Source organism: Nyctibius grandis, chromosome 33, assembly GCF_013368605.1.
Source record: "Nyctibius grandis isolate bNycGra1 chromosome 33, bNycGra1.pri, whole genome shotgun sequence".
NCBI lineage: Eukaryota > Metazoa > Chordata > Aves > Nyctibiiformes > Nyctibiidae > Nyctibius > Nyctibius grandis.
The window spans coordinates 805,144-826,052 of record NC_090690.1 but is presented as its reverse complement, the minus strand read 5'-3'; the positions used below and the strand labels follow the sequence as shown (position 1 = coordinate 826,052).

At 54.5% G+C, this 20,909-nt stretch overlaps 1 protein-coding gene and 1 long non-coding RNA gene across 3 annotated transcripts in view; both read left to right on the top strand.

Annotated features, from left to right (window-relative positions):
• LOC137675440 (uncharacterized) overlaps positions 1-20,909 on the top strand; it is a 59,592-nt gene that overhangs the window by 20,707 nt on the left and 17,976 nt on the right. Inside the window, exon 1 of one of the 2 annotated variants that reach the window (XR_011049956.1) lies at positions 15,598-15,700. The exons of the other annotated variant lie outside the window; for it this stretch is intronic. The gene's annotated coding sequence lies outside the window, so the exon portion shown is untranslated. Of the gene's footprint in view, positions 1-15,597; positions 15,701-20,909 lie in introns of those variants that run through there. 2 annotated transcript variants of the gene reach the window in all.
• On the top strand, positions 12,757-14,589 carry LOC137675441 (uncharacterized). The gene is made up of 2 exons (XR_011049957.1): positions 12,757-12,898; positions 13,917-14,589. It is a non-coding gene; the product is annotated as an uncharacterized lncRNA (long non-coding RNA).

Below are 20,909 nucleotides of genomic sequence, written 5' to 3'. Positions count from 1 at the left end.
GATGAAAAAAAAAATCCCTTTTATATCTCCGGGCTGCCTTCAGCAACAGCATTCCTAAATAGGAGAGGTTAAATATATTGCTGCCATTACACTCTACAAGGAACACATTCCATAAAAACGAAGGTGCCGTAAATTATACAAATATGATGCTAACAAGCCAGGAAATGCACTGCTAATGAGGTCAGCTATAGAACTCCCGCAGTGCTGCAAATCATGTGCCAATCCAGCGCAGGAGGTACAGGAGCAGCCCTGGGTCAGCGTTTTCTGAGCGCATTTGTAACCCGCTGTTCGGCGAATAGTTATACAGGTAGATAAAAATCCTCCTCCTCTCCTTGTTTATGTGTCAAATAACCAAGGCACCAGACAATCACGCTTTGCATTAATGTACCTTGCTATTATGTCTATTGTTCTGTGGCACAGAGTGGAGAATTAGTCACTCCAATGTGCAAATATTGGTTACAGTTTGGAAGCATGCACGCTTTTGTGTTCCTATCAGACTTGCTCCTAGAGGAATTATACATGCTGGCACCAGGGGTTTTTTTCTTTCCATGTACATGCCGTATTTGCTAAAGCTCTTAAAAAAAAAAATCAAATAAACATGTTGGCGGTGGCTGAGTTATTACTTATTCAGCCTCCCTCTCCTGTTAGGCAGCGGGACAATAAACACGGTGAAATGTGGCATTTAGGAACCAAAACAAGAAACCTGCCCAAAAATCTGTGAGCTTGAAAAACAAACGCAAACCCCTTTGGACTGTTTCATCCCAGGATTAGAGGCGAAGCCCCCCGAGCAGCGAGCCTGGCAGCGGGAGCAGGGGGGGCTGGAAGGCTCGTGGCAGCCGGGCGTACACCTGCAGCTCTGACCTTCAGGTGGGAGCGATGCTCTCGGTCGGAGCGATGCCCTCCATCGGAGCAGCACAAGCACTTGAGATGATTTTGCAGTTTCTGCAGAGCTCTGCTGCTGCCGTGAGCCAGGCAGAGCGTCGCGGCTGCGGGGGGGGCAGAGCCGAGCCCTCTGCAGTGTCGTGGTCCGGGACGTCTTCTCCTCCTTGAGCAGCAGGACCGTGGGATTGCGAGCACTTGCTCGCTGCCCAAGCACAGGGCACACGCCGAGGTGCTGCTGGGGACCGGGGGGTCCCACCACGGTCACCCCCCTTTCTCCAAGGCAGGTGCCCCCACTGCCCGGGCTGGGGCGGTGGGAGATGCTGGTGGGGAGATCAGTGCTTAGAAGAGATAAATGCTGATGATCCCTGAGCTGTGGGCCCAGCTCAGGCAAAGTATGAAATATGCATTTCTGCCTTTCATTTCCATATGGTTTTTATGGGTCCTCCATGCAGAAACAAGAGCAAAAGCCTCATTCAGAAGCCTCCCAGCTTGGCAGATTTATTACCAAATTAAGGAAGGAGGAAGCACATCAGCTGTCTGGCCCAGGTAGAGGGGATTATCTCTGCTTGAGAGGAACCAGACAAAGCCATGGCTTGAACTCAGAAAGGCTTCCCATCACGTCCGGTAACGACTGGGAAGTTTGGAGTGCCTGAGGTGAGCTCTGGGGCAAACTGGCCTTTTTGTGCTGACGGTTTAAGTGGCCGCTGGGCCACCAGCCACCCACGGCGAGGGCCCTGCCCTCCCACCCGCGCTGCCCAGGGCTCCTCAGGCAGGGACGAGCCAAGAGCTCTGCTCTTGTTGTTTCTTCTCATGCAAATAACTGTTGCAAGCAGAAATGCATTTCTATATTTAATAAGCTGGATATTTACGTTAACTAAGTAGCAGCTAATTATGAAAACATACTTAAGAGTCTGAGCAATTAAGCAATAATATATTACGTAGTTATCAAGCCTCCAATACACGTCCTTAATAATCAAAATATTAATATGCAGCTACTCTTCTATTATACAGCAACTCTGCTATTAGACGGAGAGTGTCCTATTACTGCCAAATTAAATGCATAGTTAGGCGAATTTAGGACACTTAATTTAATGTGTTCCCAAGAGTTCACTATGGCAGATTCTGCAAGACAGGCCTCTGTCTGGGTAGCTCAGGATTCCTGGGATTGCTCTGGACTCCAAAGCCTCATGGCTTCATTGGCTCAGAGGCTGGGTGACCCCTTCACGGCAGCAAGTTGCTGGGGAAGCAGCCAGTCCCTGGGGCTCGCTCTGCGGTACCCGTAAAAGCCACCGAAAAGAGTGAAAGAATGAGATGCAGCGCACAAGGTGAAGAGATACTGTAGAGCGGAGCTGGAGGTGAACGGGAAGAAAGCAAGGTGGAAAATAGTGGGCAGATGCCTGCGTTGTCCCACACACAGAGTTTTTGTTTACCCAGTTGCCAGGCTCACAGCCCAGGGACTGAACTGGTCGATGTCTGTCGACCCAAGCTCTGTTTGTTCCCCATATAAATACTGTCTGGTTGTACCTAGATATTCACTCACGGCAGGCGGGGAGCGTGGTAAATCCACGTGCAAATCCCTAATGTGTAAAAGCTCAGGGAATATTTCCCCTCCTTCACCCAGGGCTGTCTGAGAGCTGCATCCATGTGCCGAAGGGAGGGTGCTGCCGGGGCGTGCAGAGCCCAGGGGGGCCCCAGCACCCCGCAAAGGGCACCAGCTCCTGCCCCCGGGGCAGCGCAGGATATCATGTTTTGTAGGACTTTTTAATTAAACCCCACAACAATAGGCCTCATTCTTCATCACTTCGCACATTTTCTTGAGTGCCAAGTGGGTGTGAAATGTAAACAGGCCGATTTGGTATCAATTTACAGCTCAGTCTGCATTGAAATAAATAAGGATGGGCAGGGCAGGGATTGGGAAAACCTGGGTTTGGGGTGTGCTGAGCTTCCTGTGCTGCCGCAACAGCGGGGAGAGGAGAGAAATGTGAGTCCCTCTGTGTGAGGCTCTTTTAGTTCAAAAATCTCTAACTTTAAAATGTGCATTTACCTCTGTGCCTATTCTGTCAAAATAAGAATCTTTAAAATGCCCACAGTTTGTGGGGCTGCTGCTATTCACTGTCCAACAATTAAATTTCTCAAGAGCTGGGATGTTAATGGGGGTTGCAGAGTGAGCAGTGGGGAGATGAACTGGGGTCTCCTCTGCCTGCTGCCAACTGGTGTGTCCTGGCCCCTCAGTGAGTAAAGCTGCTGCTTCGGAGCTGTGTGTGGGTCCCAGGTGACCTGGGGCACGCTGGCCTCAGTTTCCCCATCAGCAACGTGGCTTTTTCTGCCAGAGATTTGACTAAGGAGTGAAGCTCCTGGGGAGGTGCAGTTGGGGTTTTATTCTTTAGGGTGGTGGTTCTGCTTCTGAGCTGCTGGTGCAGGGCATGGAAAACCAGAGCTGGCACGTGGTGGTGTGGGGTCTGCCAGGCTCCGGGGAGGCACAACCAAAAGCAAAAGTGCCCTTCTCCCCCGTGCCCTGCTCCGCGGAGGAGCTGCCTGCCCGCCGCTGCTCGTGGTCGTGTGTTTGTAAGGCCTTATCTGCCATATGGCTTCCAGTTGGGATGATTTATGGGGTGAGGAAAGCACACTGATAAATTTTACGGCTGGGCCCCGCGCAGACTGGGGGTATCAACAGCCCGATCCAGACAGCCCTAATGGAAACTGCCGGCACCGAAGAGCGAGGCGTTATTTATGACTGTCTGTGATGGCACCGCTGGAAACTTATCATCGCTCTGCCGGGCAGGCTGGGGCTGCGGCACGGCCCGGGGAGGAAGGGGAGCGCGGAGGGGAGAGGGCAGGGCTGGCACTCGCTGGGGGACACGCAGGGAAACGAGAGCGGCGCGAGCCTGGGGCTGGCAGAGCCTGGGCAAGCTCTGCCGTGGGGGGAGAGGGTGTGACGCGGGGCTGGGGGCACGGGCGCCTTCCTGGGCTCAGCCAGCTGCTCCCAAGGTTTTACATCTCCAGCTGGCACCAAGACCCTGAGCGCAGCGTAACGGGACAGCTATGAACGTCCCTTCCCGAGCTGGTGACTCGCAGCCGGGGCTGCGCTGGCAGAGGGGGCCTTTGGGGCATATGGGATCGGTGGTCCCCAGGGCTGGTCCCTCGCTGCCTGGCTCCGACGCTGCGAGAGCTGGTGGGACTGAGGGTGAGCCAGAGATCCATGGGGACAAGCAGCCCCAAGAAAGGAGCCTGGAAAGGCAAACCCTGATGGCTGCTGCTGGGCTGGAAACGCAGGGGATAAATCAGGGAGCCAGGGAGGGGGTGCAGAGAGGTGCGAGATGCTGGGCTCCTCTCTTTTCAGCCAATGCTGCATTTGCTGAAGGAATGAAAAAAATAATAAATTTAAAAAAAATTAAAAGGGAGCAGCTATAAAATCTAGATACTAATAAAATGTTCCAGGAAGATGAATTCTTCCGATATAATGGTGATCCCTGATACTGAAATGTTCCACAAATACATTTTCATAGCCCCACTCAGTATTATTTGTAGATCTTTTTGCAACCCTTGTCAACAAATTCCTGATAAAAAGGAGACACTTTGCTGTGTGCTAAAGCTATGAATTTAAGAAGTGTCAAGTAGTCCTTATTTATGGCGCAATCTTTGGCTTTCTCATTTTACTGATGTGGTTTGGTGCAGACTTGCTTCTCCACTCACACGCTCTCCCTCCTTGCTCCCCACTTTGGGATATTAATACTGCAGCTGTCTCAGGCAGAGCGCTGACTTTCTCAAGGTGCAGAGAAGTTATACTCTGCAGACAAATCTCTCTGAGTATGAAAATCCATCAAGGGGAGGGGGAAGACGCCGCCTTGGCAAACACGGACATTCTCCCCGCGTCGTCAGGCGGTGCCGGCGCTCGCTCAGGCTGCCCCGTCCCCCTGGGCTGGATGGTCACAGCCGTGGAGACCTGGGGACAATGGGGAGGAAGCAGCTGGTTAAACAGAAATATAATCCCTGTGGGATGGGATGGGGAAGGTGGGGAGGGGACACCCGCGGGGTCCCTCCCCGTGCAAGCCGAGGGGCTCTGTGCTCGCTGCCACTGCTTACACCCTCCCTGCCACGCGTGGGCTGGAAAGGGGTGAAACGGCTCAAAATCCTGCCTGGAAACGTGGGCTTCACCCAGGGGTGCCCTGGGGAGAGAAGGCACGTTTTGGAGGACAGCAAAGCACTGTGTGAGCGAGATGTTAAGTCGTGGGTGACCCAGAAGCGAGTGGAGAGGAGCGGGGTAAGAGGCCTTTTGTTAAGGGCATCTCTGAGAGCATGCAGGAGGATGAGGTCGTCAAGCTTGTTTCTTTGCTAAGTTTGGCTGGAAATTTCCATCTCAAAGACTGTGTTCGGTGTCCAGCTGACCAACAAACGCTGGTTTGCCTTGGGAGAGCTGCCTTGCCCAGCTGTAACTCACAGCTGGGCTCCTGACTTTCCCTTACAAGTTCTAGCTGGGGGTGATTTAGGTTCCTCTGGTGAGGCCGTGGCGTTGAGCAATGGTCCTGTGACTCACAGCTTAGCCTTGGGCTCGCCCTCCCGCAAACGCTCCATCCAGGACTAATAAAGGAGGCTGTGTAAAGCCGGGGGTCTTGGGAAAATCTTTTCCGGTACAAATCCATGTATAAATCAACAACAGATTATTCAGGGTTTGCGCTTGGAGGGGTGGTGACAGTAGTTACTAAAATAACTGCTAATAGGAAGTTATACTTTGAGCTCGCCTGCAGAAAGCTGTGGCACGGAGGAGAGGCCGCATGGTGCTGGGTGAAGGTCTGGATTTCCATGGAGACCCCGCCGGGGTCCAGCCTTTTGCTGCTGCCTGTGGGGAGCTCCCTGGCAGTCCCTGAAGCCTGTGTGGGCTCTGACTGGGGTACAGCCCGGTGCCCTCCGGCCGTGCCCACGGCTCCTGCTCTCCCTGGCACAGCCGGGTATCGCAGTCCAGAGCGATGGCTGGGGCCGGAGGAGGGATGCTGCAGCACCAACAGACCTGCTCGGGATGCTGCGGGGCCGAGGCACCGCTCCTCTCAGTTGCACTGCAGCCACAGCCACAGTCCTGCCACTTCTGCAAGTGAACTGGGAGCACTGGGATTCTTAGGGACTAAGGACCAGTAAGCGTGGCCTGATTTCTCTCGCTCTTGTGGAGATGCTTGGGCTCCTCAGGGACAATTAGCTCCCGATTTGCAGATCCTGTTTTAGCTATGGCACATGTTCATAATTTAAGGTCTTTACAATGGTGCTTGGTTAACACCGGAGCCTGCTCCCCGCTGCCGTACCTTTTGTTTGGGTGATTTACTATTCCTCTGTGCCCCTCTGCCCACTGAAATTCATAACAGCTTTCACACAGCAATAGAAAGCTCGTAATTACAGCTGTGTCTGGTAGTGCCATTGGAGCTAAAGGGCCTGCTGGCACTTTCTTTTAAAAGGAATCCAACTCCCAGCTGGAATGAAATTTGCCCTGCTGACGGGGTCTTTTTATTAGTTTGTTTGAGCCCTTATTAAAAAAGTACTCTAGTTTTTGGCAGCGATGGGCTGGCGTGCTCCACCTTCGAGTCTCCTGTGCTCAGACTCAGAGGTTTCAAAGGAGCCCTGGGAGTTCGGTTCAGCCGCGCCCGGGCACTTCACCCCAGCCAGAAAGCGTTGCCCTCAGGCTGTTGCTGCCCGGGACAGTGATACCATTTGTTTGTTTTTTATAAGAGAGGTTTATTTTTAATTATTCAAAGTCACCCAGGCAAATGTGCAAGAAATCAGGTATAACCCAATAAAAGCCGTGCTGTTTAGGTGCGTGGTGATCTACAGACCTCGCTATCAACTGTGGCTTTTTTTCCTTCAACTCCATTTGTGCTTCTTAAAGGAGGTAGTTCACCTTCTTGCAGTGAAATGTCGTGTTGGAGGATCCTTGGCCCAGGCATCCCTCTTGTGCGAGCCTGTAGAGTTATCCATGAGCGTTGAGCCATCAGGCCAGGGGACGTGAAGAATCCAGTTACAGGGAAGGATATGGACCCATGATCCGACCTCCAGAAATAGAGAGCGAGACCAAAATAGTGGGTCATGAATCTCAAACGCAGAGAGCTGGCCCAGCGTCGCAGCAGGGCGACGCGTGCTTTGATGTGCCAGCCCCGCTGCAGTGGAGCAGGGGAGCTCAGAGTACAGCGTGCAGCCTGACTGCAGCTCTGCTCATGTTCCTCATCGAATTTCAAGGTGCAAATTCCCATGGAGAAGCTGGCTGAAAGGAGAAGCGTGTCATCTGATCTCTGCACAAGGAATGTACAAGGAGGGATCACACAGGCATGGTGGGATCACCGTAACTAAGGCCAGGGAATGTTCCCGGTAGCAGGCGACAGGACGGAGCACTGATCTCCCCCGCGTGCTTGCGCTGCAAAATCCTAGAGGGATTTTAACAGCACAAGACAAGTTACCTGAAAGTTTCATTGCCAAAAGGGGAAGATCTCAGGAGTCTCTTAGTGCAGTTTGGCGTTCGTGGGTAAAACTGAGCGACAACGGCGGGTCCAGGCGGGCTGTAGGGAGGCGGCAGCTGCCGGGGTCACCCCTTCCCTGCTCCTGGGCCCTTTCCTGGTGCCATTGGCTGTAGAATAGGGCTCCTTGTGCAGACACATTTTTCTCACATAGCTTCCTCATCAGCTCAGTTTGTGGAAACTTAGTCCTAAATTATCCTCTGGGATGCTACAGATACATCCCTTACAATAGCTTTGGGACAGGACCTTTTATTCATGCTACCAGAGGGGTTCTTTAGCCAAAATGCTACGTATTTAAGAACTTGATCCTCTGAAAGGATATCGTCTTCTCAGCGTTGTCTGTATATGATGGGGAAAAGCAGAGACTAATAGTTCTGTGGATTCCTCTTTTGGTTGGAAATGCTGGGTCTTTGTTAGTACTTGTAGTTGAAGGCAATTGCTGTGTGTTAAACAGGGACTACAGCATGTATTTATTTACCTCTAAAGGGTTTTATTACTTACACACACACATTCCTTGCTGATTTGAACATCCTGAAAGCAAAGCTATGCGTGTGCCCATGCTCTGCAAACTAAAGGGCCGGTTCTTGCAAGGTTTTCCTGCTCCAGGGTCAGCTCACAAAAAGAAGGTCATTCAAAAGACAAGTGATGTTTAGAAACTGATAACCACCGGGTTCTGCTGAAAGGGATTTGATTTCCCCATCTAAAAGGAGATCTTTGATTAGTGACTGATGGGGGAACTTCAAAAGCTCATGGGGTCTGGCTGAGATAAGCATTCAAACCTGGGACGCTCCTTCCCAAAGCCTCTTTGATCTGGAATTAAAGCTAGAAATCTTGCAGGCTTTATGGTGAGGTTGCCCGTGGTTTTAGTGACGTACCAGGCACAGCGGGATCCACCTGGCTTCTCCTCTCCAGCCAGCAGTAAACTGGTGGGGTATGGTTTTAGCCGTGGCTTTCTGGGGGTGAGAAGGGCTCCAGCTCCCCGGGGCAGAGCGTGGCCCCGAAGCCCCTTTTCGTGGGGAAGGGGACGAGCCAGAGCCCACCGCTTTGGGGTGCGTGGCAGTGGCTTCTGTCCCGGGTTTGCTCATACTCGTGCCAGGGCACAGGGGGACTTCGAGGAGCTGTCGGCTGCCCTGGGGTCAGCCTGAACCGCAGCCTTTGGTGTGCACCAGCACACTGCGGCACTGGGCGTTACTGGGGGCTCACCAGTTCGCACCAGCTAGCGGCCTGCATCGATGCGCTCGCTGCAGGGCTCGGCAGGGACGCCCGCTCCCGGCTCCCCGGCTGAGCCGAGCGTTTGCTCGGGGTCTGTGTGCGCTCACTCCGCGGTTACGGTTCCAACCGCGCCATCGCAGGGCACGCGGCGGGCTGATGGTGCTCAGATCCATGCCGAAAGCAAACGCTGACAGGGTACTGCTAGTCTCGTCCTTGTTTTAAGGCATAAAATGTGTCATACCTGGAAGTAATTAGAATGAATTTTTACTAATTCGTAGCTAATTGGGCAATTACTCTTCTGTGAAAGATTCAGCTCTCGAAAGACACTTCAACACATGAAGTAAGTTTCTCCAAATCTGGCTTGAAGGAATCGCATGAAAACATGAGGCTGGATCCAAACCAGTATTTTCTTTTCAAATTAAGTAATTCTTTCCGAATAGATTTCAAAATGCTCAGAGCTGACAGGGATGGCTTCTCTGGTAGTTTCTGAAGGGGAGAGCTGGGGGGGGGGGGCCCATGCGAGCCGTGTTCTGGGGATGCACGAGCCCAGGAGCCGCCTTCCCCGTCGCGGGGCATCCCCGGGCGGGCAGCGGGAGCTCAGCGTGGGGCTCTGCTCCGCGCCAAGGAGCAGCCGAGCTCCCAGGACCGGTGATCGTCCCTCTGCTTTCCATGCTGTCATGGCAGAGCAGTTTGTGGCAGTGCCCCGGGCTCAGCCCCTGCGCCTGGTGCGGGACCCCCCGGGCTGGGAGCGGGCGCGTGGGGAGCGGTGCCTGCTCTGAACCCCGCCGACCCGCCCTGACGAGTCGCTTGACGCGGTGTCTGTAGCTCCTGCGCTTGCAAATGATGTTTACTATTTAATAAGATGTGATGAGACTGTTCTGATACTTCAAAGGCAGCTGACAGTTTTGTTAGAGATAATCAAGGAACTTTTGGACAATTACGGTGACGGCTTTGACAGCAAGAAAACGCATAAACCTTGTAACTGTAACTAGCACCAAAGTCAAAGATTCTTCCCTGGAAACAACTTGAATATTCATTTTATCCATTAAGCGTCACTTTTTTTATTTATTTATTTTTATTCCATGCTTTTTTATGTCACTTTGCTTCCTTCATGCCTGGGAGAGCTCTTTTCTTGTTACAAGATGTGAATCTTCCCACCGTCTTGAACTTCTTCCTCTCCGCGCAGGCGCGGGGCTCGCGGTGCCGCGCTGGCTCCCCGTCCGTCTGCCGCGGGGATCGGGGGGAACACGCTGTGGTCCCCGTTCTGCAGATTTCTTATGAGACCAAGAAACTCAAAGACCTCTGCAAACCCTCCCAGAGCCACAGCAGCAAGGCAACGGGCTGGAGCTGGTCAACAGAAAAAGTCCTGAGTGACTTCCGAGGGATGGATTTAGATCTGGGAAGTGAAAACTATCAGTAATTCAGGCAGGATCAGCAAAACTTGGATATCCCTTGAAAGCATCTGACAGAGCAGGTGAATCAGAATGAAAACCAGCAGAGCTCTTCCTCTGGGTCATCTGATATGCTGATTTCCCCTAATATTGATTGATGTTTAGCTTATAGACATATTGTCAAGCAGACACACAGGGCTTTTTTCCAGTTGATGTTCAGTCAGTGTTTCATTTAATCACAAACCTTCTATCACTCAAGCCAGCGAGAAGGAAATTTGATAACACGGACGTAAAACCAAAGCTGCTGATCTAATCAGACTTCTGCGTGGTATTAGCAGGAGCACGGGGTGACAGATCACAGCGCGCTTGGGTGAGAGTTACCAACACGACGAGGCTTTTGCAGCAGAACCAGCGTCCTCTGTTCCGTTTCCATCCCCACCACGTCCTGCATTCGCATCCCTGTCGAGCCCGACCCCCCCAGCCCCTCCAGCCTGCGGGACCCCCTCTCCTGGCTGCTCCAGCCCGGGCAGCAGCCGCCGCACTGTGCATCACATCCTCCGGTAGTCACTCAGAAAAGTAATTGGCCAAAGATTATTCTGTATAATTGAGTGGCGGGGGCTTTGTGCACCAAACGGGGACTTGTCTTTGTCAAAAAGTCTTTGCAAAGTATCCAGCTCCGGGTGTCAGGGAGGACAAGTTTTTTAATCATGTTAAAATGATTTATTTAAACGTCAAGCCATGTCACCTCACTTCCTTTCATTTTTCAAACTGTTTGTGTTTTTTCTGGATGATAAATTTATCTTCAGACAGCCTCAATATGACTAATTAACTTTGAAATATAAGAACCAGATGTGTGAGCTGGAGAGCTTTCTGAACTCATGCCAGGCATTTTTTTCCTCTTCTCTTTTCCTCTCCTCTCCCTTTCCCTGCTGCCTGCGCCGAAATTGCTCTGCAGACACCCACAGCCCATGGAAAAACCCTGTTAGATGGACAGACTGACCCTCTCCCCCCTCCCGCCGCCTCTGCCCCAGCCCTGGTTAGGTTTTACCACCCGAGATGGCCCCTGCGCTGGCCGGGAGACGGGGCGAGGCGCAGAGGGTCCCGCGTACCTGCCGTGGTGATGTTTAACGTGGAAAGCAAGCTGCCACGATGCGTTTGCCACATGAAAGGAAATCAAGGCTGGATGTGACATAAAGTGATTTCTTTTAAAGCAAATCCTCCCGTGTGAAGTGGGTTTTCCCCTTCTCTTTTCATGAGATGATTGCTCTGAGCCGCTCAAAGAAGGGAAACATTTATGTACCAATTAATTAAGCAAAGCCTCTCAGATTAATTTTTCTCTGTAATGTGCGGTCTCGTCCCCGTCGCAGGCACAAGGGGTGGGAGGGCGAAACCCCCGGACAAGGCTGGAGCAGCCGGGCAGCGCGGCCGTGGGTGGCGATGGAGAGGTGCGGGAGCACCCCGGGGTGCGCGGGTACGTCTGAACAGCTCTGCACGGGCACTGCTGGGAGCGGCCCGGGCTGAGATCAGCCCCAGCAGCTCCAGAGGAGCAAGGGGGACAGGGCAGGACTTTTTTCTGCCCCTTAACGTGGCTCTGGTGCCTTCGCACGGGCACATCGGGAAACCGCGGCGGGGAATTGCCCAGTTCTGTTCCTGTGATCCTGCCAGGGCGGCCCCATGCGGCCCCTGTCCCACGCTGGGCCCCCACGTCACCAGGGGGGTGACATCGCCTGTCAAGCAAACTGCAACAAATGTCTTTTCAGCCAAAACAGATTTTTCAAACAAAGTGTAAATATTCATGCAAAAATGTTGATTTCGGTGGAGGTTTTCCTGATCTTCTTGGAAGTGGTTATCAAAATAATGTTTTTTAAATTGCTTTTTTTAAATGCCTTTTTTTTTTTTTAAGTTTTCATTTCAACAACCCTAAATTTATTCCATGGAAAAACTTCAGTCAAAATTATTGGGTTGGTGTGTTAAAGGAGGAGGCTGCCATTTTTTAGCCACTTCCAGCACGTGGTCTTTTACGAGCATCCTTCGCTTCGCTCCTGCCTTCACCAGCCAGAGCACAAAGGGCCAGGGCACGTTCTTTACTTACAGCTTTCCCGGGCTGATGGAGCACCGTGTGTCTGTGCACACACACGTGCAACACCTGCTACATCTCTGCTGAGCACCGCGGTCGGGAGGGTGGTTTGTGCCACTCGGGCTGTCCCCTGCTCGGGAGCGGAGGGGCTCGGGGGGGAGCAGTGCCGGCTTTGCAGGCTGGAGCCCGCGTGAGGCATCGCCCTCGGAGCTGGCTGGTGGCACCGCTCGCGGCTGGTTGGGGCAATAATGGAGCAGTTCAAACAGCAGCGTTAAAAACTGAGCTGAACTTTCCCCTCCCCGTGCCTCAGCCGTGCCCTAAATATCCATAACGAGCTGGGAAAGCGGCTCGGAGCGAGCCGGGAGCCCTCGGCGGATGGTGACAGCCTCGATGCCGTGGCGGGCAGGATCCCGCAGCATCTCCCACTGTATGGCGCTAGATATTTAATAAAGCCAAACCCCCAGGATCAAGGCAGCTGCAATCCCTCCCAGCTCCTTCCTTCTGCTTTGCTCGAGCTCTTTCAAGCCTGCCTCCCGTCTCTCTCCAGAAAATCCTTTCATGCCTCCCTCACCAGACTGACATTTTGACAAGTTGCCACGAGTGACATCTGATTTGTACAAATTTCAAGACTAATAAATCTACCTGTCAAAGCGGAAACTTTAAAAGGAGCTAAGCCCAGCGGGTATAGTTTAACAGAACTCAAGTTGATGAAACTGTAGGATGGAGAAATTATATCTGTCACAATCCACCCACATTAGTTCTGTAGAGATGTTGGCAACTGAAACAAACGTCTTTCACAGCCTCGGAAAAAAGGAGGAAAAAAATAAAAGGAGACTGTTAATACTGTGAGTAACAAGTAACAGTTCTATTTGTAAACTAGCGGATTTATTTATTTAATTTTTAATTTGCTTGTAGACACGCGAGGGAGGGAGCGACCCTCCCTGCTCCCGCGTGCCCCCGGCGGCCCCGGCCACGCGGCGCAAGGTCTCGGCGCTTTCGGCACCTCGCTGTGGTTATGGCAATGGGGACGTGCTGGCACAGATGCTCGTGAGGCCGCAGCAGCTGTTGAGGCCACGTCCCCTGCGAGGCCGCAGGACCTGGTGCCATCCTGCTGGATCCACCACGAAACCCTCTCGGTGAGCCCCCTCCGCAGCCTGAGCCCTGCGATGTCACCCCGCGCCCTCCGCCTTTTGCTGGGATTTTCTCCTGTTCTCTCCAACGCCCATTGCCCACCCGCGCCAAGAGCCTGGGACACACGGGGGTCGCGCTGCCCCTGCCGTGCTTCTCTCCCATCAGCAAACCTGGAACTTTCTAAGGGCTCTGCTCGACTCGCTCCCCTGTTTGTGGCTCATCTCCCCAGGAGGCTGCAGACACCCCCAGCCCAGGGGGCTGCTTTGGGGCTTCCCTGAGGAGCTCCAGCCCTGCAGGGTCAGTGCAGAGGGAGCTGCAGGGCTGCAGGGAAGGAGACACAAACCCCTTCCCCTTCTCCCACCTCGAATCCAGGGACTTGGACCCCGTGGCTGAAACGTTTTGCTCGTGCGGAGTTACAGAGGGGCTGGGGGTTTGAAGGGGAGGTTAGAAAAGCATCCAGGCACGGCGAGGGCAGGAGATGCGGACTTGTACCCAGCTGAATTCCCTTTTTTATTGCATCTTCTGTGTGAGACACACCGACGTGAACAGCCAGTTCATTCTGCCTGCTGGGAAGAGATTGATGTGAGAGCCACACGTTGCATGAAACTCCTGTAGCCCCGTCTGCAGCACTGAGAGTGTCTTCGGGTATATCTAATGACCGCGTGAAACCTCGGCGCTGATGATTTATGGCACCTGGTTTGGTTATAACTTGCCCATCTCCTTTCATTACAGAGGAGACTGGAGCGTTAGCTCTTTCCACTCGAATCCCATCTGCCGAGAGACTCCCTGCTTTCTCCCCAGCCTGCGATATTGCTGCCTCACCCAGCGAGGATGTGCTGGCTCTGCACGGAGAGGAGAGGAGAGCTGCCAGCGATGTCCTTGGCCCGGTGTGGGCTCGCACCTCGCTCCTGCTCTGCCGAGCTCTGCACGGGAGGCACACAAAAGCAACGCTGCCCAGCGCTCACGGGTCCCGGCAGCCACCAGCTCGCTTCGGTTGGACCAAATCCTGCAAGCGAGGATCAGGATGAAGCAATTACCACGTGAGTAAATCCCTGTTCTCGTCACCCCGACCCACCGGAGCATCTCACAGCGCTGGGGATCTCTGGGAGGTTTCTGAAGGCTCAGCTTTGCACAGACATTTTCCAGCACAGTAATGGCCACGTTGGGATCATCCTGGGCCATTCCTCACTTCCAACAAGTCTTATTTAGAGATGTGCTTCCATGGAGAACCAGTCAATAGATTTGTTTTCCTCTAGATATACAGCTGCAGGAGCAAGCCACGCAGGAAGTTTATTAAGCTTGGTTAATTTTCTAATAGCCGCAGCAATGATGGATGTGAGCCACGCTGTCTTCCAGCTCAACTTAAAAGTCAAATAAAAATAATCACGCTGATGGGAAAATATAATTCTTGTAGCCAAGGCAGATAATATATGATGCATTAGTACCTGCCAAGCGTCTCGTCTCTGGTAACGCTCCCATGTACGTCAGCGGGGTCAGAGCTCGGCTCGCGCGATGCGCTCTCCCATTCACCATGTACTCGGGATTTTAGTGTAAACACCCCACCGGGTTGTGTTTTCCCCAACATCTGTATTATTTCTAATGCAATTCCTGTGTCGAGGGCTCTGCTGCAGGGAAGGCAGAGTAGAGAGGCTCTGCTCCTGCCCAATGCCTGCGCGGCTCCCGGGGCCGGCGCCCTGCGGCCGGGCGCTCGCCGCTGTGGCTGGCGGCTTTGCAGTCAGTTCTTGCTTGTAGCTCTGTCACCCAGGAGAGGAGCCCCGGGGCTGAGGGGATGGTTTGGGCTGGCGTGAGGAATTGCCTTCCAACGATTCCTGCCCCGAACCCAAGCGCTGGCTGCTGTTTCTCCCACTCGGAGGCAGGCCATGCTGGCGAGCCCTCGGCCATCTCGCGCTGGGGCTCAGCCCCGCATCGAGCAGCCGCCGGAGCGGGGGGACCTGCACCCCTCGGGTCGGATCCAGCCCTCCTCACTCTGTGGCCTGGAGCTGCCCATTTGTATTGAATGGCATCTGAAAATCTCTTGCTCAGAAAACCACAACACACAGGGATTATCCAAGAAGAATTTAACTCACTTCTCTGTGATAAACTCTGGTCAGGGAGATTACGACTGTTTACCCAAGAAGTAAATATTGCTCCGTGCTTAACTGCTGCCAGACACGAGGGAAAGGGCTGGCGGCTGCGGGGCTGGGCTGCGGGCGATCCTGCAGCACCCCGGCCCCGCTGCTCCCAGGGAAATGACCCCATTTCCCTGCAAGGCTGCCCAGCGGGGAGGGTTACGGGGTTTGGCAAAGCAGGACGCCCGTCCCTGCCGCCTGCACCTGGGTAAAGTGTTTCTGTGCTGGCTCGTGCTAATCTGATTTGCTGAGCTCAGCTAACGCGATAAGCTGGGTGAGGGATGGCTGCCGAGCCAGGCAGGTTATTTCTGTTATACTTCTTCCAGCGCTCTGTACGCCGTCCGCAGCATATGACACCTATATATCTTGTCAGGGAAATTAGACGTGGTAAGGAAAAGTTTTCCTCTTTCCCACTAACACCCTGTGGCTGACACCAGGTTTGATATCTGGCTGGGCATTTTACTTTAACGTGTCTACAGTTTAACAGAGATCGTAGCCCCGGTGCTGCCGCCGGGCTTGTTTGTCCCTGCTGCCTGTCCCCCCGCCCCGTGTCTTTGCCTGGCTCCTGCGCCCTTCTCTTAGCACAAGGCCCGGCACATTAATGCCATATTGCACATCTGGTTAGGGGGAAAGTGTTGTAGACTTGCATGTGCTCAGAGGTTTCGCTGCCCGGCTAACCCGCGCTCGCCGCAGAGGCTGGCGGGGGGACGAGCAGCCCTTTGCAGGCAACAGCCACGCACATCTGCACGGGTGGCAGAAGACAGATAGAGCCCGTTGTCTTTCTAATTTCCATTCCCTTTGTGATGGGGGGGTCCCCTCCCCGCCTGGTGTGCTTATCTCCCCCCCCAGGTCTCAAAGCTGATCGCATCCATCACAGGAGTGGCGTTAGCACGGCCAGCCCCGGGCTGTCACTGCGCCTCGCGCAGGCATCTGCTCCAGCGAGGGCCGGGTGATTTAGAGGGGACCATTCACAGTCATCGCTTCAAATAAACAGGCTGAGAGTTTAATGATTTCAAGGTAAAGCTCTTTTATTAAGACAACACAGGGAACTTTTTTCAACCACAGCTGACATCACTATAATAAATCACCATCATGTCTTGTGGGATTGAAAAAGCCAAAATACTGTCAGAACTGATTTTTCTGGCTACTCATGCCTCCAGAACAAACCATGTGTTTTTAATCAACAAATCTTTGTTTTGCATTTCTAAGACCCTAGCACTCTTTAAATAGTTAGCATTTACCAGAGGGATATTTTAAATTCAACACGCTGCTTCCTCACTGAAGAGATTAGGAAACAGGACACCACATTACAGACTTACTGGGCTTGTCCGGGGCTTTTGGAAATTTGTTTGTGTTGTGTTCGTGCGGTACAGAGAAGGGCTTTCCCATCTTGGTCTCTAGCTTCGTTAGACCTTTTCTCTACCCAAAATCAGGACATTTACTGCTTGTAGAAGTCAAACTTTCTACCAAGGCACCATGAAAACCCTCCCTGCCCAAAGCTAGGAGGGAAAGCGATGGAAATCACACTGTACCCAGGGAGGTTCCCGAAGCCCCCGGGAGCGCAGCAGCAATAAATGCCCCTTTGCCCACCATCACGCAGGGATCCTGCACCCCTTGTGCTTCGCCCAGCAAAGCCCCAGCGGAGCAGGCTGTCGGGGGCGGCCCCAGCATCGCCCCGCTGTGCCTGAGCATCGCCCCGGCTGTCCCTGCTCCCACCCGGCTGCCAGTGCCAGCGCTGCCCGTCCACGCCCGGGATGTGCCAGGCTTTTCTGCCGCGTTTCCCCCCACACCAGCAGTGTGATCTGGGGGGGATTCACCTCCCTGCTCCAGTTTCAAGGTCAGGCTGAAAGTGGAGACGTCGGGATCCTCTTTCACGCCCCGCAGGAACCCCTCCTGCTCCAGCAAATAAACGCGACATGCTCTGCCTGCTTGGCACAAATGTCAGGGCTGAGAATAAACCCAGGGTGGGCCCAGGGACAAAGATGCCCACACCAATCACCCCGCCGGCGCGGGCAGTGCCGGGGCAGGCGAGCGGCCCTTGGTGTGCTGCGAGAGGGTCCTTCCCGGTGCCTCTGGTTGTGCCAGGCTGGCGGCACGCGGTCACAGGGCTACTGGTGCCAGTTGTCAGCGGGACGATGAGAGTGGAGAGAGGTGGGGACAGCACCCAGGGCACCCCCTTGTGTGCCCCAGCCTCAGCCCCCACCATCCCAGGGTGCGATCTCGCCAACGGCCCTTTGGGCTGGGCTGGAGCAGGTCGGGGGGGACACGGAGACCTTCTCTGGAGCCAGCTCCGGGCTGAGCATCCCCGTCGCTCTCTGGGGCACTCCCCCCCCCGGGACGGCAGCGAGCCCCCGGACCCCCGCACCTCCCCTGGAGCGGGGATGAACTTTCCCCTTTGGACGAACTCCCGTTGGCCCCGGCACCTCCTGGGCTGACCCCGGGGCCGCCGGCCGAGCCCCCCCTCCCGCGCACGGCCCCCTCCCCGCCTCGCAGACCCCCTGCGGGCGCCATAAAAGCGACCTGGGCACATCCATTGCCCTGACACCCTCCCACGCAGCCGGGCCAGATCAAAGCCTGCGCCGGGAATCAAAGCATGTGACAGGCAGGTGTCCGTCCCCCTCGACAGGGCCGCGATTAATCACAGGCTCTATCCCACAAGGAGATCAAACCGGCCCTCCTGCGGCTGGCGGTTAAAGCCTGCCTTCAAGTTACCCTAATTAAAGTTTTCTCTTCGCCTCCCCCGTGCTCGCCCTGCTGACTGCTGTCCCATGACCGCCCCTTTCACTCCTTAAAACAAAGGCTGCAGTGAGGGGCTGGGGGCAGCCGGAGCTGCCAGCCCGGCCGTGCCTCGCTGGCTCTTTCTCCTCGAGCTGCCGCCAAGGCGCAGCCGGGCAGGAGCCGTTCCCAGGGCCGGGCTCTGCCTGCTGCCAGCACCTGCCCTGCCGCCCCGCGCCCACCCAGGCCATGGGTGCTCTTGGCAGCATCTCCCTCCTCTGCTTGCTTTGCTTTCCCTGAGATTTTGAGTTCCAGTTCTGGAACTACCCATTTTCCTCCTTCTAGACCATGAGAATCCACTGAAAAGCGTTGTTTCGAGTGTTTGCAGAAGAGCTGGGCTCAGGGAGCAGCGGGGGGACCCCGCAGGACCCCCCTCGCGCTAAGGGCTCCTCTCCATTCCCTTCCCGAGGCTCCCGGCTTGCCGCGACAGCAGGAGCAGCAGTTTGATGAGAAGGCAAAGGGAACGCTTCTCTCCGGCAACGCTTTGCTTTGAGGTGTCCAGGGTTGCGTAAAGGCAATCCAGGGAGAACCAAACTGTTTCTGTAACCAAAAACCGGGGGGGTTAAACGCAGGTTTTAGACACGTCACATAGTGAAGAAGTTTTAAGCTTTTCTTTTCCCCTTGAGCATGCACGTTATTCCACTAACATGGGGGGGAAGAAAAAGGAAAGGAAAAAATCAAACGACCTTTCACAGCCTCCCTGCGCCCTCGCTCCCTCTCCTGCTCACAGGCTCTCACTGACCTGCCCCAAACCTGACCTGTTTTCAGAGGAGCCTTTCTAAAAGCAGCCTTTCTTCCCCAAACCCCACCAGAGGGTTGTCACGGGCGCTGGCGGGGACGCAGCGCTGCACTCCGCGGGGCTCCTTGAGCCCCGGCACGCGGGGCCGTGCCAGCCCGGCCCACGCAGGCGAGCTCGCACGTAATTGTCAATTTGCACAGCTGCTTCTCAGCCCGGCTTTGAAGTCCCCCCTCTCTGTTTTTCTAGCTGACGGCCTCGACGCGGGGTTCCCAGGGTCAGGGCGGGCAGGTAGCAAAGAAGGTTTTGCCGTCGGGTTCGGAGGGGCACCCGAAAGTTCAGGCTCTTCCCGGTCTCGGGTTTGAGCATCCTCCTGGCTGGGGCTGGGGCTCCCACCACGCAGCCCCCCAAAGCCACCAGGGCATTTGGGCAGCGGAGGTTTCTCCTAAGAAAGTTGGGGACACCGAGCGAGCCCTACGGAGCGGGTCCGGCCGGTCCCACACGCGCAGCCTGATGCGATGGTGTTCTGGTCTTGGCCTTACATTATTAATAACGGCAAAGTTTTGTTACCCACCACACGCAGATTGAGGTAGGCAGATAAAGGTCTGTGAGCTACACAACCTGCTGCTGGGGAGAGATGGTTATCTAAATAAGATTTTTTTTTTAAACCCAAGATAATAATGATAATGCTAATAATAATAATAGTAATAATACCTCTTTTTAGTCTGCTTCAAGATCCAGATCTTATCCCAAACAAGAAAATAATTCTAAGCCCTGGAGAATGCATTGAAAATTAATATTGATTATTAGGAATAATAGTCCTACTAGGAACGGCGTTGCAATGTCTAGGGAAAGGATTCCTCCAGGGCCAGGTAATAATCGCAATCATATTTAGTATCTGCACTGCACTTTCTATCCTCAAAGCAGATTAACCTCTTCTGTACTAGCTTAATTATCCGGCGTGGTTGGAGGCAAGCAGCTGCGCCGCTGAACCACCTCTTGCTTGGAAAACTCTCCTAACCTGGGAGCCCCTCACCCCGCACCCTGCACAGCCCCCGACCCGCTGCAGCGGTCCCCGGGCACCGGCAGCACCGCGCTGCCCCTCCGGCCGCCCCGGCCCCGGCGAGCTCCGTCCTCCCCTGGCTCCAGCCCCCGCCGCGGCTCCGGCTGCGCCAGGTTCTCCGGGAGACCACACAATGTGCCTGACATGCCATTTAATACAACACAATGAAATATTGAAAAGGCTTTCAAAATTCAACGTGTTGAGGCAGAAATCTATGGAAGATGTTTAATACTAATTCTATTAGGCATCTGAGTTAATGAATCACAACTGTAAGAAATCATGATAATCCAGCAGGCATTAGTGACAGATTAGCTTCAAAGCTCCCATAAAAGTGCCACCCTGCTTACCTAGCGGCGTGATTAATGCCGGCAATACATAATGGCATTATGAGGGATGGAGCCGCGCGGCGGCGGCCGGCAGCCCCCTCGCTCTGGCCATCGCCCCGGGGCGCAGCGCTCGCCCGGCCCCTGCTCCGGCGCGGGGCAGCAAACCCGCGCTGCTCCCGCCACCACCACAGACCCTCTCCGGGCACGTCCAGCCCTTTGAGTTACTTGCCCACAAGAGCGAGCCCACAGGTGTTCTCCACAAGCCCTTCTGCTCCCCTCCAGCCCAGCAGCAGCCCCTGGGCAGGGGCAGGAGGTGGGTGCTGCAGGTGCTGGCGCTCAGGTGGTGATGGGGAGGCAGAGGCTATAAATGGGAGCTGGGCAGCACCCACCCAGCATTGCTGCTGCTCTGGGGCAGGGCTGGAGGGGCTGCGAGGGGCAGGGCTGCACAGAGGGTGCTTACAGACTGCGAACAAGGGTCCGGTGCTGGAGGTGCTCGAGCTGTTCCTTCCTCCAAGGCGCTCGCAGCTGAGTCTTCAGCGAACCCTCCTGCTCTCTCCTGCACAAGCTGACCTGGAGCCCAGGCCTGCCCAAACCTGGAGTCGATCTCCGCTGAGGACCACGTTCGGAGAGCTTGGGTGGCTGCTCTGCTCTCGGCGCCGCTTGCCCGTGCCCAGCGGATGGAGGTCCAGCCGAGCG